The sequence below is a fragment of the Capsicum annuum genome, chromosome 4, assembly GCF_002878395.1.
Source record: "Capsicum annuum cultivar UCD-10X-F1 chromosome 4, UCD10Xv1.1, whole genome shotgun sequence".
In the NCBI taxonomy this organism is placed as follows: domain Eukaryota; kingdom Viridiplantae; phylum Streptophyta; class Magnoliopsida; order Solanales; family Solanaceae; genus Capsicum; species Capsicum annuum.
This window is the reverse complement of record NC_061114.1, coordinates 55333037-55352135: the sequence shown is the minus strand read 5'-3', so window position 1 is coordinate 55352135 and position 19099 is coordinate 55333037. Positions and strand designations below refer to the sequence as shown.

General features: G+C 29.5%; 1 long non-coding RNA gene across 1 annotated transcript; it reads left to right on the top strand.

Moving 5' to 3' along the window:
• Positions 1-9957: 9957 nt before the first annotated feature.
• On the top strand, positions 9958-13230 carry LOC124898147. The gene is made up of 2 exons (XR_007054935.1): positions 9958-10701; positions 12757-13230. It is a non-coding gene; the product is annotated as an uncharacterized LOC124898147 (long non-coding RNA).
• Positions 13231-19099: the final 5869 nt, after the last annotated feature.

The window sequence follows — 19099 nt, the reverse complement described above, 5'->3', positions numbered from 1 at the left end:
TGTCTACTTCTTTATCTGCAAACACTTTGTGTGCAGAAATAAAGAGCGGCATGATGTAGACACATAATTTTGCCCCTCCCCGAAAATCAATTCAACTCGATTACCTTATCACGTACCCCATTCACATGGTAATTTTCCCACAAAACAATAAAATAAAAAACCATCTCATCATTTTTTTATCCTTATCCCAAATAATAATTTCTCAACAAAAAATAACAACTTGATAACAAATCAACCAGTTACACTATTAGAATTGGACAACTCACGACTCCACCTAACCCCTACCCCACGTGTCCTTATTGCCTACCCCTATCATGTTTTTTCACTCACTTTCACAAATAGTAACTCACACACTCTCATGCACTGGAGATATACATACACAACACACAGAATGCGGGGTATACATATGGAAAACAATACACATATAGAGAATATAGAGGGAAAATTTGGAGAGAGAAGAGGATTGAGAAAGAGATCAGAGATGAGAAACTGAGAATCAAGAGAGGCAAGAGAAACAACAAATATTTTTACAAAAAACTCTCGCCGAAATACACCCAAGCTACCAGCTCCACCATCACAGGAAACCAGCAAAATCAGTATCAAACTCATCAAAAAATGCCAATGTCGCCCTGAATTGGATTTGTTCTCTATTTCCCGTTCCTTCTGAGCTCGTAGAAGCTCCAGTGAGACAAAAATAGTAACCACAGTCTGTCAAACTCACCGGAATAATGCAACATGGTCAGGTCCCATTAATTTCGAGATTCATTGGGATTGATTTGTCATTTAATTAGTGGTTCAGGTTTTGACTAATTGATTTAGGATTTGAGTTAGTGGATTAAGATTCAATTTGAGGTTTTTGGATCTGTCTTCGTCTTCTAATCGTATAATCTGGCATAATAAAAGCTTCAATTGAGGTTCATTTCTCATCTCATTCTCGATTAATTTTAATTATGTGATACTTTGTGTGGTAAATTCATGGTGTGTGGACTTTGTTTTTGTTAATTTTGATATGTTTTGACCATCGTAGGAGATTGTTAATATTGATTATTTGAATTGAATAATTTAATGATTTAAATTTAATTGGGAATAAGTAGGACAAAAATCAAAAGTTGATGAAGTGAATATTGTTGTGTTTTGATTCATCAATTTTTGTTGGATTTGAAATGAATGTTAATTTTGTCGAACTCGATAGTGTCATATTTTAGGCAAAGAATCGATAGGCAAATCTTAGGTTTTAGGTAGGCAACTCGTAGGATTCTATATCATCGAATGTGTAAATGTTTGTGTTGAATGATTTCTCTACTTTTATCACACTTCATCAAATGTATTCATTCGCCGGATAATGTCCCGTGGTCACATTGTACTTATTCACCGAGGAATGCCCCGAAGTATCATGTATATGAAGGAGGTTCATGATCAAGGACTGAGGCACCGGGCAGAGCGTAGTTTAAGATTAGCATAAGTTAGCATAGATTTACATTTCAGTACCTTTTATTTTGGGTCTGTAATAAATTGGGTTGGACACTGTTTTTTAAGTTTTGAATTGTTTGGTTGTTTGTTTTCTATTTTTGTGTGTTTTGTTGGTTTATATATTCCATAATGTCATACTGGACTATATACTCTACGGAGCGATCGTGGTCGAACCACGAGAACGAGGGATGTCTAACACCTTCCCTTCGGTCAACAAAATTCCTTAATCAGAATCTCTATTCGTGGATCAATTTTTTAGAGTCAAATCATTTTGAAAAAGGATTTCCAAAGGTGACTTGGCACACCCGATTTTGTCGAATGGCAACTCTGAGTTTAAACGTAACAATTCTTTTTGGAATAAGTTTTCCTTTTTGTTACCTAATAATAAAAAACCCTTTCAAACTTAAAATCAATTCCTTTTTTGGTAAAAAGGGGGTGTGAAAAAAAGAAACAATATAAATTTTCTTTTTACGAAGTCAAAAAATAAAAGTAGAAAATCAAAGGATTTTTGGGAGATTTTTCATCAAACGAATTTTTTTTTTGAAATGAAAGGAAAAATGTTTTCTCTTTTCCTTAACTAAATGATCATCTTAAAGCCAGTTAACAACCAAAAGCGTTCTAAATAAATGCATTCCAAATAGCACATAAAGATGAACATGGTGGTCTTTATAATGGTTACCTATCTTAGACAGACCCATGCCTTATGTCGAGTCTCACTAGGCCGAATGTGCTAGATGCAAAAAAATCAGAGCCTAATAGGAATAGCCAGGTCTGAGTTTTTACTAGGTTTACCCCGATAGAGATAGGTATCTAGACTGACTTATTCGAGCAGATAACTCGAATCAGGAAGGCCAGTTTACCGATAGCAGAAGTATTCTAGTTCCACCGGTGATCCACCCCGCCTAACATGTGTGACTAATATTCCTTAAACTAGGAGCATAGCCGAACACTAGTTCATCTCAAATAGAAGGTTTTGTGGATCATAGCTGCACATACAGTAAATAATGGAAGGTATAGTCAGAGACTCAAAGGAGTTTGCGAGAGAAGACAATTTATATTTCAATTCAAATAATATCAAAATGGTAAGCACATAGACAAATAGTACATTTAGTCAAAAAATATGATATTCAAATATTAAATAAAGCCAACCAAGTCAATATAAAAGCTAGAATTCTATTTCCAGCAAAGTCGCCAGTGATGTCACACCCCTTTTTTGGCGAGGTCAAAGGATTTTTTCAATTAAACTGATGGTTTTGAATAAATATTATTTTATTTACAGAGTTACCACTTGAAATTATGTTATGGTATTCCAAGACACCTTATTGAATCCCTAGTCAAAAGAAAATGACTCTTTATATTTTGGTCTGTGAACTAAAAATCCGGATAAGGAATTTTATTGACCGAGGGGAAGGTGTGAGGCATCCCTCGAGTCCCGTGGTTCTAGAATGATCGCTTTGTTGACTTATATCTGGCTTAAATTAAATTCTTGAATGAATTATATTTGACTAGTTGCTTTGTCTACCTAAGGATTATGAGGAAAATGTGACTTATGTTTTCTGCTGAGGAGCGTAACCGCACACGGAGCCTTGTAATTATAAAAGTGACCAAGGAGCATAACCACACACATGATCAACCTCAATATAGTAAGTTAAATTCATTCTTCTACACTTTTCAGATTTGAACTTAAAACATAGGAAACTCTATTGTTTAATAACTAGACCCAAAGTTCATTTTTTTATGTTCTGCATGGCATATTTTATGGCATTTAGCTCTTACATGTCTTAAATGATTTATTAATTCATACTTAAGGGGAATCATTTGAAACGTCATTCATCTCTTTTCTTTTATCAAATATGATGGGTCTTAAATAAGTCTGTGACCCATTTCCCTCAAGCTTATACTAATTGTTTAATTAAGCCTCAAACGGATGCTTAAGCCTAAAATTTAATTATCTAGAGTTTATAATGATTAAATAGTCTATCACTCGGATTACTTTCAAAACCAATAAGGAACTATACATACGGAACAATATGAACCTAAATTTAACTGAGTCTAAATTTAACTGACTTATATTCATAATAACATATTAAGTATCATAATCAAGACATATCAAGAATGAAAGGGATGACACGGCAAATAAAAATAATGTAATAAAAGAATGAATAAGTCATGCATAAAAACTAATTCCTTAACCACCCATTTTTAAATTATAAACTCTCTTTTAAGCATATAAAACTTAAAGAGAAATCCACTAATTGAATCTAATTTTAAAATAAGTTACATAATGAATTTATTTATTAATTATCTTCATCATATTGGCCTATTTTACGCTATGAATTATCATATTTATTTTATGCTAAATCAAACGCTATGAAAATCCAAAAATATTAACAAGTTAAACACGTACAAAATCCGAGCCATTTCATAAAATCGTAACCATATCCCATACAATCATGACACTATACTATTAAAAAGATATAATGGGGTACCTCTTATGAAAATTGATTCACAGCAAAAGAACAAAGAAGTCACGAACTCGGAATCACAAATTAAACCTCGAAGTCTAATCTTTCCCTCTTTTTCTAAAATTTCTTTTTCTCCTTTTGTTACTGTTTTTTGTTTCTTTTTGTTGCTTTTTTTCTTTTTTTTCAAAGCTTCTTTTATTTTTTTTTTACGTTTTCTCTAACTCTTTCTTTTTTTTTGTTTTCTCTATTACTTACCTTTCTCTCAAGTTTTCTCCTAAGTTTTCTTTCTCCTTCCATTGCTTGGAAGAGGCTCCTCTCCAATGCCCCTAATGTCCAGTTCGTCCAGTGATATGTTTATCTACTTAAATTTGTCCATTTTTTAATCTAACAGTCTATAATTATTTAAATAAAATACCCCTTTTAAACCATGGTTAAACCCATTTGTTATTTGTTATATCCTTCCTTTATTGATAACATATATACAACATATATATAGGAATTTCTTCTTTTGTTGTTCTAATAAATATTTTTAAATCATAATTTAAATTTAATTTACAATATAAATCGATAATATTTTGGAATTTCGTGTACAATATATCTCTATTTTAATTAATTAATGTTATATTTTGTGCATTGAAATGTGTTTATAAAGTTATATACATATATTATATGTTATTCGCACTAGTAACATTTTTATTTTGATATATTAAATTTTGATTATTATTATAAAATAACAGTTTTATTCTGCTAATTTATTATATTATAAGATATTACTATTAAATTATATACTTGATTAGTATTTCAGATTTTACTTGGCCTTTGTTGACTTGATATACCGCTTTTTAAGAAAATTTTATTAGAATGTATTGTACTAAATTAATCTTATAATAATGAGAAACTCTAAATTTGAATAATACTTCATCAATTTATTTTTACTTGTCACATTTTAACTTGATACACTCATTAAAAAAATTATTATTAACATGGTTATTTTATCAAAGTACCACTATTAATTAAAAGAACATAAGAAAATTCTTATTTTAGTTGACCCTCTTTCAATACTACCCTTATCAATAAATGATCAAACAAAGTGTATATAGTAAAATTAATATTTTCAAAGCATAATTAATAAGACTAATTTGATAAAATAGACCTCTAATAAATATTTTCTTAAGGGATGTGTCAAGTAAACAAGGGCCAACTATTTCAAAATGGAAGAAAGTACTTGTCATTTCACAAAATCAAGACATAATAAGTTAGTACTATTTTTTTCACTTTTGCCCTCAGTAATAAATGAGGAGAGATATTAATAGTGCAAAAACGAAAAACATTAAATAAAGATGAGTTATAAATAATGATAATTTAGTCAAATTACCTTTCAGTTTATGCTTTTTTTAAGGGGTGTACAACTTAAAAAGGTGACAAGTAAATAAGAATGGAGGAAGTATTAAATAACGACATAAAAAAATACTTCCTCCATTCAGAATTACTTGTCATTAATTTTCTAATTAAATTTTCACTTTTACTTGTCATTTGTAAAATATCAAGAAAAGAAAACTTCTTTTTTTTTTTTTCTATTTTACCCTTAGCATTAATTATTTATTCTCCAAACTAATTTCAAAAGACAATAATAACCATCAATTAATAGCGGTACTTTGATAAAATAATCATATTAATAATAATTTTTTTAATGAGTGTTTCAAGTCAAAATGTGATAGGTAAAAATAAATAGATGAAGTATTAATCAAATTTAGAGTTTCTCATTATTATAAGATTAATTTAGTAAAATACATTCTAATAAAAAATTTTAAGCGATATATCAAGTCAATAAAGACCAAGTAAAATCTGAAATACTAATCAAGTATATAATTTAATAGTAATATTTTATAATATAATAAATTAGCAGAATAAAATTGTTATTTTATAATGATAATAATAATCAAAATTTAATATATAAAAATAAAAATATTACTAGTGCGAATAACATGTAATATATGTATATAACTTTATAAACACATTTCAATGCACAAAATATAACATTAATTAATTAAAACAAAGATATATTGTACAAGAAATTCCAAAAGATTATTGATTTATATTGTAAATTAAATTTAAATTATGATTTAAAAATATTTATTAGAACAACAAAAGAAGAAATTCCTATATATATGTTGTATATATGTTATCAATAAAGGAAGGATATAACAAATAACAAATGGGTTTAACCATGGTTTAGAAGGGGTATTTCATTTAAATAATTATAGACTATTAGATTAGAGAATGGACAAATGTAAGTAGATAAGCATATCACTGGACGAAATTGACATTAGGGGCACTGGAGAGGAGCTTCTTCCCCATTGCTTCTGTCTCTTTTTTTCTTTTCACACTCAGGTCTTGTTCTTTTCTTTCCTATATTTCCTCTCTTTTGTTATCTAATGCATGGCTATCCACAGATAGTGCATGTTTTTCATTGTCTTCTCGTTTCTCTCTTTGTTTTCTCGATCTCTTGGTTTTATCTTTGTCGTGTGTTTGTTGTTATATAATGTGGTTACTTAAGAAACCCAATTATCTAATTTCGGCTTCTAAAGAAAACAAATTAAAACCACAACATAGTCATATAATTATAAACCTAAATAATCAACTATTATCTAAACAAGGATCTTTTTTTCTTTCAAGCTTTCCCTTCTTTTTTTTTAAGTTTGCATGCATGCTGGGTCATATATTATGGTTTATTATAACTACACCCTAATTACTCGTAAACTAAACTAAACGTAACTTCACATCTTTTAGCATTATCAACTTTAAGAAATTATCTCATCTAATGTTCACAAAGAATTGATTAACATTGTATCAAACAAAATTTCAAATAAAGATATAGAGCACAAATTTCATATAAATAATAAACTTTCATATTAGTTACTACACAAAATCATTTAAACATTCGACCAAGTTTTTTAAAAGAAAAAATAGAAAAGCATTGAATAAGAACCCATGAATGAATCAAACTGAGTAATGAAGCAAGAAAGTCGTCACTGAAAACTTCAAACGAAACTCGGAACTCAAACTCTATATTTTCTCCCCTTTCCTTAGTCTGTTCCGCCTGTTTCTTCTTCTTACTTTGTTTCCACTCTAATCCCTCATATTCCTTAGTCTGCTGCATCTGTTTATTCTTCGTCTTACTTTGTTTCCGCTCTTGTTGTCTTTTCTCACCTTTTATTTTTCCTTTCTTTGTACGTGTTTTTTTTCTTTTCTTCCACTTTTCTTTCTAACGCTTCTTTTTTCTACTGTTTGCTTGTTTATCTCTTTTTTATAAACAAAAGCAATCTCACCTTTAATGAACTTAATTATATAGTATCTCAAATTCTTTTTCTCTCTCTCAGATTTGAAAAAATACATATACATGTCGACCTTACCTTATACATTATATAAATGTATAAGGTAAACCGTTTTGCCTATATTTAAGGAAATAAAATCACACACCATTATTCTCTAACTTAATGAACAACAGTCATTAATTTACTGATTAGGTGGAGCCTTGAAAATAGTAACCGTAATTCAAACTGAAAAAAATTCTAAAACTTCACAACAATTGATTTTATTGAAATTGAGATTTCTCCACTAATAATTCTTGGCCAATTTTTTCAAGATCTAGTTTCTTTTAGCTGCCAACATCAATATGAACATCGCTATTTTGTTGAGGCATTCCGGTATTTGGCAATCTGAAATTGTATATGAAAAATGCAAAAGTGATGGTATTGTTTTTTCAAAAAGTATAACATTTTTTAGGTTGATCTCAACGACTCCTAAAGAATTAGATATTGATGAAGGTCAAAAAAAATAGAAGTAAAGTATATCGTGGGAGGTAATTCTTCGTCAATTATTATAAGGAATGATAATGGAGTGAGGGTATATGTTGAGTTGAAAAAAAGTTTTTCATGATTTGTCAGTTATCCTTTGTGTATTTCGACTTCTGATCAGATAAAGAGTTAGAGTTTGATCGTGAAACTGAAGCTGTTCTTTGTAATGAAGGAACTGAATCTGATGCTCTTGCATTAACAGTAGTTGAAATACAAAATCAGTATTCGTTATACGTTTCAGAATTTGGAGTAAAAAACTTCATTACTGATTGCAAGAACACAAAAATAAAGGTTGATCAGCTTTACAAGGATAAACCAACTCTGGTTGCTGTAATGGAGAAATATGCATTAGCGAGAGGCTTTAATACCAAAGTTAAATGATCTGACAAACAAAGGTATGAACCGACATTAGATTTAAAATTTCTTATATGTTAAATTTTTTTATAAGTTAATAGTTTTAAAATTTACAATTTGTTAATACAACTTTCCTATCCTTTATTAGTTAATATAAGTTCTTACATAAGTATACTAAAAATGGAAATAAACGTTTGACCCTCAAACACCGCATACATAGGAATGATATGTATAAAGGAACAGTTAAAAGTAATGATATGTATCGTAACAGCTTATACATAGATATCTTATGTATATGGAAGTTCCTTGTTTTATTTTGAAGAGTTTCTTATACATTTGATTTATTATAGTAAACGTAGTCACTTCTGTATTATAACTGCTTATACATAGAAGTGATATGTATGGGGGATCTGTGATTATTTGAGAATCATATTAACTTTTTTTTTGTATTGTAATCATATGATATGTATTGTAACTGCTTATACATAAATTGCTTAAGTATAGGGAGTTGCTGCTTTTAATTACCAATATTTTTTATACATTCAATATATTGCAATAATACAAAAACTAATGTATTAGAACTGTTTATGTTGATACCTAATTTTTGTCTTCCACAACTAAGTTTAACTTTAAGTTTCTTTGATTTTAAATAAAATTACAACATTTATTTTATCCGAATAAAAAGCTTTTTGAAAAATTCATCTGAGTAATTTTGCTATTTAAGTAGAGATTATATTTCAACGTATTTAATCATACGAAATTATATGATTTTGTTACTTAAATATTTATTCTAAGGAATATTGAATTTTAATCAAAACTTATCTTGAAAATTAATTCAAATAGTTAAAGTCTTGATTTAACTATAATTTATTCTCAAAATGAATTTGGAGAAATATGATATGGGTGCCAAGAGCTCAAGGCCATTCACACGGAGTCAAGACCAAGAATTACAAAGTCTACAAGCCATGTTCATGAAGATGGATGCTTGTGAGTGTGTCATGAATTCACCCAAAGAAGTGCATATACTAAAGTGTGAAGAGGGACCTTGAAAACACTCCAAGGCCGCTTCTTACTCACACTCTAACAGCGCCTCTTCTTCAAGGCTCATTAAGGGCATTTTGGTCTTTATATGTAATAGCTATAAATAGACTTTTAGACTTATTTCCTTCACTAGTTGTTGCTTGATATTGAAAGAAAACATTGAACTCCTCTTGTGAAAGTGTCAAACCCGAAACTAGGACATCATAGGTGTGGATTCACTTGTGTTGCAATTTGACTTAGAAACGTTGGCGCTTGTGGAAGATTGAATTCCTCTTGTGTCAACATAAGATTTTGGTGTCACTCATATAGATCATTTGGCTCTTAGAATTTGATAAATCCTTTGGTTCTCTTAATTTGTATGTTTCTATGTCAAGATATCTATCCTTTTCTTTATGTTATGTTGAGTTTTGATTCTTGTTTTGGTATTCTTGGCTTCATCTCTCTTCTTTAGACTAGTTTTCTCTTCTTTTAGTTTGAATCTATATCAAATCATGTCTTTGATTTTATTAAACTAAGAAACTCGAGATTAAATTAGTCGTTAACTTGTTTCAAATTTTGATTAAATTTAGTCAATTTATTAAATTTAACCTTAATTAAAATCGACTTGGCCACAATTGCAAAGCAATTGGCAAATTAATTTTCAACTGGGTTAATATTTAAATCCATTGACTAAAACCATAAAGATAGGCTATTTAATAAATAGTCTAAAACTAATTTACCCATTTCCCTTATAATTTCAACACCACCCCTAACCAGCCCAACAACAACAACTCCACCAGCCCACTCCAAAACACCCTAAACCGGCCCAATTTTGATATCTCCTTCAAACAAACAAAAAACAACGACCAGCTGCAGCGGCATCGACCAACAGTCATGCCCAAATGGTGAACCAGCTCGGATAACGGAAAAACCGACCCAAACCAGCTCCGATAACTGCAAAACCCGACCCGAATCAGTATACACATGTCTCACGTGATAGTATGACGAGAAAGGTCTGATAATCTTCTAGAATACACCCAGGTGTCTCCCCCAACGGCTAACTCCACGAATCTCGGGTGCAATGGTACGAATTCGTACAGATTTGGAAGAATTTCATTGGTTCTTGACCATGATTAATTTTCCCCCAATTTCATTGGTCCACCCATTTCAAATTTTCTCAAGAAAAATCTGAATTTGTACAAGTTATTGGCTGGAAATCTGGTCCTCAGCTGGAATTTCAAAAATATCCTTGTTAAAATTCCCCAAAATTACCCCTAATATTTTTCTCCCACATTGATGGGAGTTTGGAGTTGAACCCAGGATTTCCCTCTATATAAGGCTCATTATAGAGCTAAAATGGCCAAGTCTGGAAGGTGGAAAAGCTTTCGAGCAAAAAAGTTCCATTTTTATAGTATAAAATTTTTTCCGTGAAAAGTCGATGGCTGCACGGAGTTTTTGGAGTCCCGGCAAAGTTTTCCGGGCGGTAATCGAGATTCCGTTGAAGGCTCGAGTCTCATTTTATTTCCCCGGAAAAGGTAAACACATGTTTCCTTTCTAATTTATCATCAATTTTTCTTCATCCCTTTCTCCGTAGTTTCGCAATCGTAGTGGCTAGGATTGTTTGCTGTAGAAAGCCTCGAAGGCTATAGGATTTTTGTGATTGCTATGCTCTTTCCATCGATTCAATATTCTCCCCATAGTCGTTGGGTTACTATTTAGTTTCTTAGTTGTTGGTTTAACCGTCTGTTCGTCCACGGTTTTATTATCCATGTTAATGTCTAATATAGTTTTTGATGATTGGTTCCCAGTTTGCTGTAATTAGAGAATTGGTGTCTATGCTTGGATCATGTTCATGTTTAATACACATTTCGTGCCTTAAAATGATCGCAGTAATAGTCTAGTTTGGATTAATCTCATTATTGTGATACGTCCATTTCCACAGCATCTTGTTTCTACCTAGAATGTGAATTTATGTATGAGAACTCGGTGCTTGTTTCTCTCTTGGCAGCGCCATTCTATTTAAATATCAGCTTCTCTTCGCGAAAAGCTTGCTATGTTGATCTTTTCTGTTGCCATGTTCTTTATCATGATTCAACTAAAATCTAGGTTGATCAGTTATCTTAGTGATATTTGATGAAGTAGTAAAAAGAGTTGGTTTTGATTAGATTTTAAACTGTGAAGTCTATTTGCCTAATATACCTATTGTCTGTAAGTTGTTCCTAATTATGTCACTAATGCCTTAACACATGTATTAGGGGCTTAGTGATATGCCTACTTCGTGAATCCTATTGTTCGAACTAGATCTTTAGATTTAGTTTCTCACAGGGCATTTAGTTAGTTCCTTTCAAAAGTGCATTAGGCCTTTTGGTTCAATTTTATTTTGATATATTGTTTTGAACTGCTTTAATCTTCATAGCAATGTATAACGTTGAAATTTTTATTTCGATTTGGTATGTCGATTTGCAGTCCTTCAGTTGTCAGAACTATGCATAGGGTCCATTTTTTAAAATTCTAGTTTGATCTGCTTATTTGAAGTGCTTTGGTTGTAAAGACTTCGCATACTTTAAATTTTTATTTTTAGGTACTTTAGTCGTAAGGGCTATGTTTATTGTCAAATTTTATTTCAATCCTAGTCTATTGATTTGTAGTGTTTTAATCGTTAGAACCATGTATAGTGTTCTATTTTGATTTTGATTCATTGATTTATTTTCAAGCCGTTGAATCTTTTTAACTAACATTAGAATTAAAATTGGATGTGTAAGTTGGAACACTTTGTTTGTTTATTGTTAACATTATGTTTGTCTTATTTGAATGTATAAACTAGTTGTCTCTTTGGTTCTGTCTAGCATTTAATTGTAAGATGGTTGGAGCTTTATCTACTAAAAGATGGCATGATTTTGTGGAAAGCTTTGCCTTCCTCAAGCTTAAATCATATTATTAAGTCAGCCAAGCTTGTTAAAATGTAAATCAGGTTATTATAGCTTTTCACTGTTGGCCAACTTTTTTGAGAATTTTTAGGATGTGCTACCGCTTGATTACTGATTGCCTTTTTGCTATACTTGTTATATGTTGTGAGTTGAGTGTCTATCGAAAACAGACTCTACTTCATATGAGGTAGCGGTAGGGACTGCACACTCTCTACTCTCCCCAAACCACACTTTATGGGAATACACTGGGTTTGTTGTTTTAGTAAAGTATGAGGATCTTAGAAATTTATAATGTCCTTGATTACTCCTTTAAAATTGCATATGAGTTCTCTTTGTAAGAGCGATTGCATCTTGTTGCATCCCGAATTTACTTTTTGTGTGTTCTTTTGGAATTTTGATTGTATTAACATTTAAAGATTTTGAAACAATTATGTTTTGATCCTTCAAAATTATTGTCTCTATTTCTTCCTTCTTTGAAATTTCAATCCTTATGTCTTCTTTTGGATGATTAGGGATGTTAGTTTTCTAGACTATCATTTGGCTCGGGTGATTTATTTTGATAAATGTGTACATTTAGTCTATAAGATTAGTTGTTAAATGAGTTCTTACTAGATGGATGGATTCTAATCCTTCTCCTTTCCCTTTTTGTTTGACATGCAAAAGGTTGAGTCCGAAATGGACTCTTCCCATGTGCATTTCGATGATGGGCCAATGCGGCGTATTTCCTTTTTGAGTCATCCCATTGAGCCCATCAAATTAGCTTGATTCTTGGAGAAAGGAACTATTGCCAATGGAAGAAAAATGGATCAGGACCCACTGATGAAGTTGCTAAGATTAGGAGACTTGAAAAGTCTCACTTTGATTTCTTTTATTGATTTGTATTTATTTATTCATTCATTCATCTGGGTCTCGAAGCCAAAGTTGTAAACTAATACAGGTGAAGCAAATTTTGGGTCAAAGGGTTCGAAAAAGATTGTTTAGGACAGGTGCAGGTGGTTCAAGAGTTCAATTAGATTAGGACAGGGTTGATAGATTTGGGTCAACGAGCCTAAGTCTTCTAATTCTCCTCTTCCCCTTTTACATGCTATTTGACTTTGATTTGCTTAGACTTAGTTAAATTCTCTACTAAGTTGTCAACATTTATTTCATACAAGTCTTTTCCTAAAATCACTTTCTTTTCAAAAATCAACTTCCCTTTTTTAAAGTTAGTCAAAGGTGATTTTCAAATAGTCTGGATAATCGCAAGTTAGCGGACATTTTAGGTGCCTTAAAAACCTTCCTAAGATGTTAATAAGGACCTCTTACCTAGGATTTTCTTAAAAGCCTAAGTCTTTTTTCTATTTTGAGACTTAGAATTTTATTTTAAAGTTTTCTTAATTTCATTTTAAATAAATTAAGTGGTGACTGTAATTATTTAGATTATTTAGAAATTTTTAAAGTTTCAAAATAGTTTTAAAAGTTGAAATCAATGTTTTACAACCCTTCGAGTTAAAAAGGGATAAAACAGCTTATACATAAAAATGTTATGTATGAAGAAACTGATAACATGATAATTTTCATGTAAATCAAACATGAATTTTATATATATGTTTTCATACTTAGTGCTTTGATTATTTTTTATGCAGCTATGTCCTTCATTGTCTTAACAAAGATTGCAAATGGATCCTCAAGGCATCTTGTAAGAATGTATTAGATGTTTTGTGACTTGGTGATTTGATTCCAAACATACTTACCGAGTTAGTGGTAGAGTTCTAAAAAATTTAATTACTACAACAATTTTTGTGAGTGAATTTACAACAACAAAGTTAGTAAATCACAAGAGAATACACATCAGTGGACATAATTGAAGAAATGAAGGGCATTTATGGAGTTGATATTAACAACATGAAGGTATGGCGAGCAAAAGAGAGGGCAATAGCGATGCTTAGAGATGATCTAGCTAATGGATATCGATAAATATCGCGATATATTTATATGCAAAATAAAGTGCATCATGCCTCCCATATTAGGATGCATAAGGCAGCGGATAATGAGTTTAAATACTTGTTTATTGCCTTAAATCCCATGATAAGGGATTTTCAGTTTTGCCAACCTGTTGTAGTTATTGATGGTGCTCATTTAAGCGGTCCATACAAAGAAACTTTTCTTTCGGCAAGCACACTTGATGGTGTCGGTATTAGTCATACTTTTTTATCCTTTTATATAGTGTTATTTGAAAAGTTCATTAATTTTTGCGGTCTATTAGTGTTTAATTCAAAATACATATTATAGCGTCAAAATATTTGTTGGGTTATAATGTATTTTTTTTGTTAATTAGGTTGTATTCTGCCATTAGCTTACGGGGTTGTAGATTCTGAGAATTATAATTCGTTGACTTGATTTTTCTATCAATTTAGGAATGTTTTTGGCGAACGTGACAACATGTGTGTTGTATCGGATCGAAACAAAAGTATCATAAAAAGTTTGAGCATTGTGTATCCTAATGTCCCGCATCCAGCATGTATTTGACACTTATGGAAAACATTCGCACTAATTTTAGGAAAAGCAAAGGTAGACTTAGTGGCCAGTATTATTCTATGGCTAAAGCTTATAGAAAAGAAGATTTTAATTACATTATGTTAAAGGTTGCTAAAGATGATCATAGGGTTAAGGATCACCTGAAAGAAGTTGGATATGAAAAATGATCTCGAAGTCACTCACCTGTAAATAGAGGTAGGATCATGAACTCTAATATAGTTGAATATATTAATGGTTGCTTGGTGGAGGCGGGTGAACTGCCTGTTTTAGGATTTCTCAAAGGAGCAAGAATTTTGTTTGCGGCATGGAATTGTAAAAATAGTAAAATTGTATCTTATACCAAGACAACCTTAGAGAGAATATTTGAAGATATTCTGACTCTTTATGAGATGAAAGCTTCTCGGATGATGGTATGTCTTCGAATATATATATGCAATTATATTAATTTTTTTCATTTATAATTTTTATTTTATCATATGTATTAAAGATTGTGTGTGTAACAAGTTAAGGCAGCTGCAGTTATCTTTATTGTGTATATGAATTCGAAAAAAGATACATTGTCGATATTGAACGTGACAGTGAAACTATGGCCGGTATCAAAGTGATGAAATATCTTGCCCTCACGCAATTGCAGTATTGAAGAGTAAATATGTAGATGATTATAGTCCTTACTGCTTAGATTTATATAGGCCAAATACTATTGTTAAGACGTATGAGTTTTCAATAATTTCAATGCCAGACATGAAGGATTGAAAAGTGCCTCAATTTGGTGAAGATAAAGAACTATTACCGCCAAGATACATAAAAGACCGCAGGAAAGCAAAAAAAGGCAGGGCACAACCAGTGCACCTGCATTTTTTTTTTTTCTAAAGGACACTTGAAAAGATTGTTTGTTTATCTATATGATGTCCCAAATATGTTGGCTCATACTTTCCATGTTCATCTGGTAGAATCTTCTTTAACTTTGAATAACCTGCTTTCTTTATCATGTAAAGAATTTGGAAAATGTATGAACTAGATTTAATAATGTTAATTCAAGATCAGTTCATAATATTTTAAAATTTCTTATATTTCAATAAGATTATTCAATTTTATATTGATTTATGATCGTTAGTTCATACTTTCATGATCCAGTTATGTATTTAATGGTACATATATTTAGTGGTGTTTGTTTGTTTCACATATATTGTAGATTGTATGTTTAATTGGATTAATATGCGGATATAGCCCAGAAATGTATAAGATCATTGTTATGAAAATGTATAATGATCCAGCTAATGTATAATATTATAATATTTAATGATTAATAGATGTTAATTTTGACTGAAGTATGAAATTTGATAACATAATGTTTAAGTTAAAAGTTCATTTATGTAACAAACTAATGTATGAGAGTTTCATTATACATTTATGTTAAGCTATGAGACTTTTAATCTACCAATTTAAAGGTTGAGAAATAAGAATGTCTTATAAACCACTTAATGTATAATGGTTTATTATATACTAGGGAATATGCCGCGCTTCGCGCTAGCGTTTATGTGTTTTAATCAATCTTTTTTTCTATTAGTTATGCATTCGGTATATTGTTTGAATAATATTATTATCTTTTGTTTTTATTTTATTAAGAAGATTATAATGATGATAGATAATAAAAATTATCAAGTTCTGTATCTATTAAATAATGGATAGTATATTCTTAATAAATAAGTCAGAAGTAATCTCTAACAAAAAAATTATTTTATTTATTTTGTAGATTCAGTCGATAGTTATAGAAAGCCAACTACCAAAGTTTCTTTAAAACTTTTAGTCACATTTACATAGTTTTGATAAGAACATTTGACTAAGTCTGGACATAATATTTAAGAATCAATAACCATACTTACAAACGATATATCGAAGATAAATCAAAAATACGAAAAAAAATTATTAAAAATAAATTGAGATACAAAAGATCTATTATTTCACGATAATTATAAGAGTACCCCTCATGAAATGTATCATGAAAGCCCCTATTTTTTCATGAAGAGACACTATTAAATGAATGATGGCACGTCATGAGAAAAAGAACATAAAATGATACAATTTTATATGTATAATATAAAATTAGATAATGGGGTTATGACTTATGAACATAAAAGTTTGTTATGGATATTATTAATACTATTTATGAGTAGAATTTATAAAGATGAATAAAACAATTAAGTTTTACATTGAAGAAATTTAAAGAAATGACTTTTTAGTTTCTTAACATCGAAATATTTAATATAATTAAGAGAGTTAAAAGAAATGATTTTTACATAACATTTAAATGAAGGAAAAATAGAGAAAATGAGAAAAAAAATAAACATGAATGAAGGCTAGAGTAAATTCCCTAGATGGTCACCAATGTTTAGGAAATTACCTCCAAATATCATTTTTGTTTCATTTAGGACAAGAACATCACCCAACTCTTTCTATTTTTCTTAAAATATATTTAACACCTCAAAATCTTCTCTCTCCTACTTGAAATATCATGTCATTAATTACACATGATATACTAATCATTGAAGATTAATTTAATTATACCAAAATCTTGAATTATTTTATTTGATATGTACTTTTCAGAGTTTCTTTTATTTACTTATTTATTTCACCACTTAATAATATTTAAAACTCAAGTACTTATAAAAATTGGTCTCATTTAATTTTTTTTGTTATTTATTTTATATATTAAAGATTCGTAAAATGTAAAAGAAATAAAAACGACGGATTTCATATTTTAGACATTAAATTTGTTATTTATATGAGGATAAAAGAATAAAATCCACTTTTTTTTATTATACAAAAGAATTTTTGGATTAATATAATCCAAAGATATCATATTGCCTTCAAATATAGAATAATAGAGAATAAAAGAATATAGTTTGTTATTTAAAAGCATTGATGGAAAATCTACGATATTTTTTATTGCCAAACAAAATTCAATCAGAAAATTTTAATATGTATTATTACCTACAAAATTTAATTTGAACATCGATTACTTGCAGCTTTTCATGCAAGATAATTTTTGATAATTATATCATGAAAAGATGATTTTTTTTTTCTTGAAGATTTTTTACAAGTAATTGCCCATAAATAAATCAAGTAAATCTGTAAGATAAGACATAAAAATTTAGAAAAAAAATTATTATTTTTAATTTAGTTTCTTTACTTATTTTATGATCATTATATTTATATTTTATTTTATTATATAATTAAACACTAATTTATATTTGTACTTCATTCTAAATCCATCAAAAGCAAAGAATAATTGATTGAGTAATATTTTAAAAATCCATTTATAGTAGTACTGAAGAAGGTATCATTTTGTTGATATTTATTAAAAAATTTAATTTGTTTCAAGACTACATATTTTTTTTTCCTTCGAAAAAGGAGATTTAATTCTTTATTCTCATATAAATATCAAACTTAATGTCTAAAATATGAAATCCATCGTTTTATTTCTTTCACATTCTAAGAATTTTTAGTATATAAAATAAATGAAAAAAAAAAACTATTATATCAATTTGTATAAGTATTTGTATTTTAAAACTATTATTAAGTGGTGAAATAAATAAGTAAATAAAAAAAACTTTGAAGATTACATATCAAATAAAATAAATCAAGTTTTTGGTGCAATTAAATTAATCTTCGATAATTAATATATCATGTATAATTTTTTTCTTTAAAAAAAGAATTAAGATAAAACTTTAGTTAAATAAGTTTGATAAGTTATACATTTATCCAAAAAAAAAAATTAATGACATGGCATTCTAAGTAGGAGAGAAAGATTTTGAGGTGTTAAGTATATTTTAAGAAAAAAAAAAAGTTGGATGATATTCTTGTCCTAAATAAAACAAAAGTGATATTTGTAGGCAATTTTCCAAATATAGGTAACCATTCAGGGAATTTACTCATGAAGGCTATAGAGAGATTGTCATATCAACTTTTTTTTACATTTTGGTTGATTTTAGTCTGTATGCATATAAGTGAATCGACTCACATAATTTTTTTCTCAACCTGTTGAATTGTATATACGTTATCCCAACAAATTAAATGTTAAGAAGAACTGATTTTAATAATCTGTAGAGATCACGTATAATATAGATAAGATTAATTACTTCTAAAGAAAAAAATAACAAAAGATAAATAACTTGTAACTTTAATTTAAATTTAAAAAATAAAATACTCTCAAATTAAATATGCATCACGTTGATTTAAGCTTCATGACCGCATTTTTAAGGGCGAATTAAATTATTGTAGTGTTGCCTGATCCATGATTCCATGATCTTGATGTACCAAAATTTTTTGAGCAATAGCCATGAAGGCAAAGATGACTTGAAACAGTGAGATGCCAATATCAATATCCATATTATATATCCCATACGAAATGACTCATTCATCAAATAGTGCCTAATGCTAATTATGCATTTGCACAGATCTCCAACCTAATTTATATACCCTTTTGAAT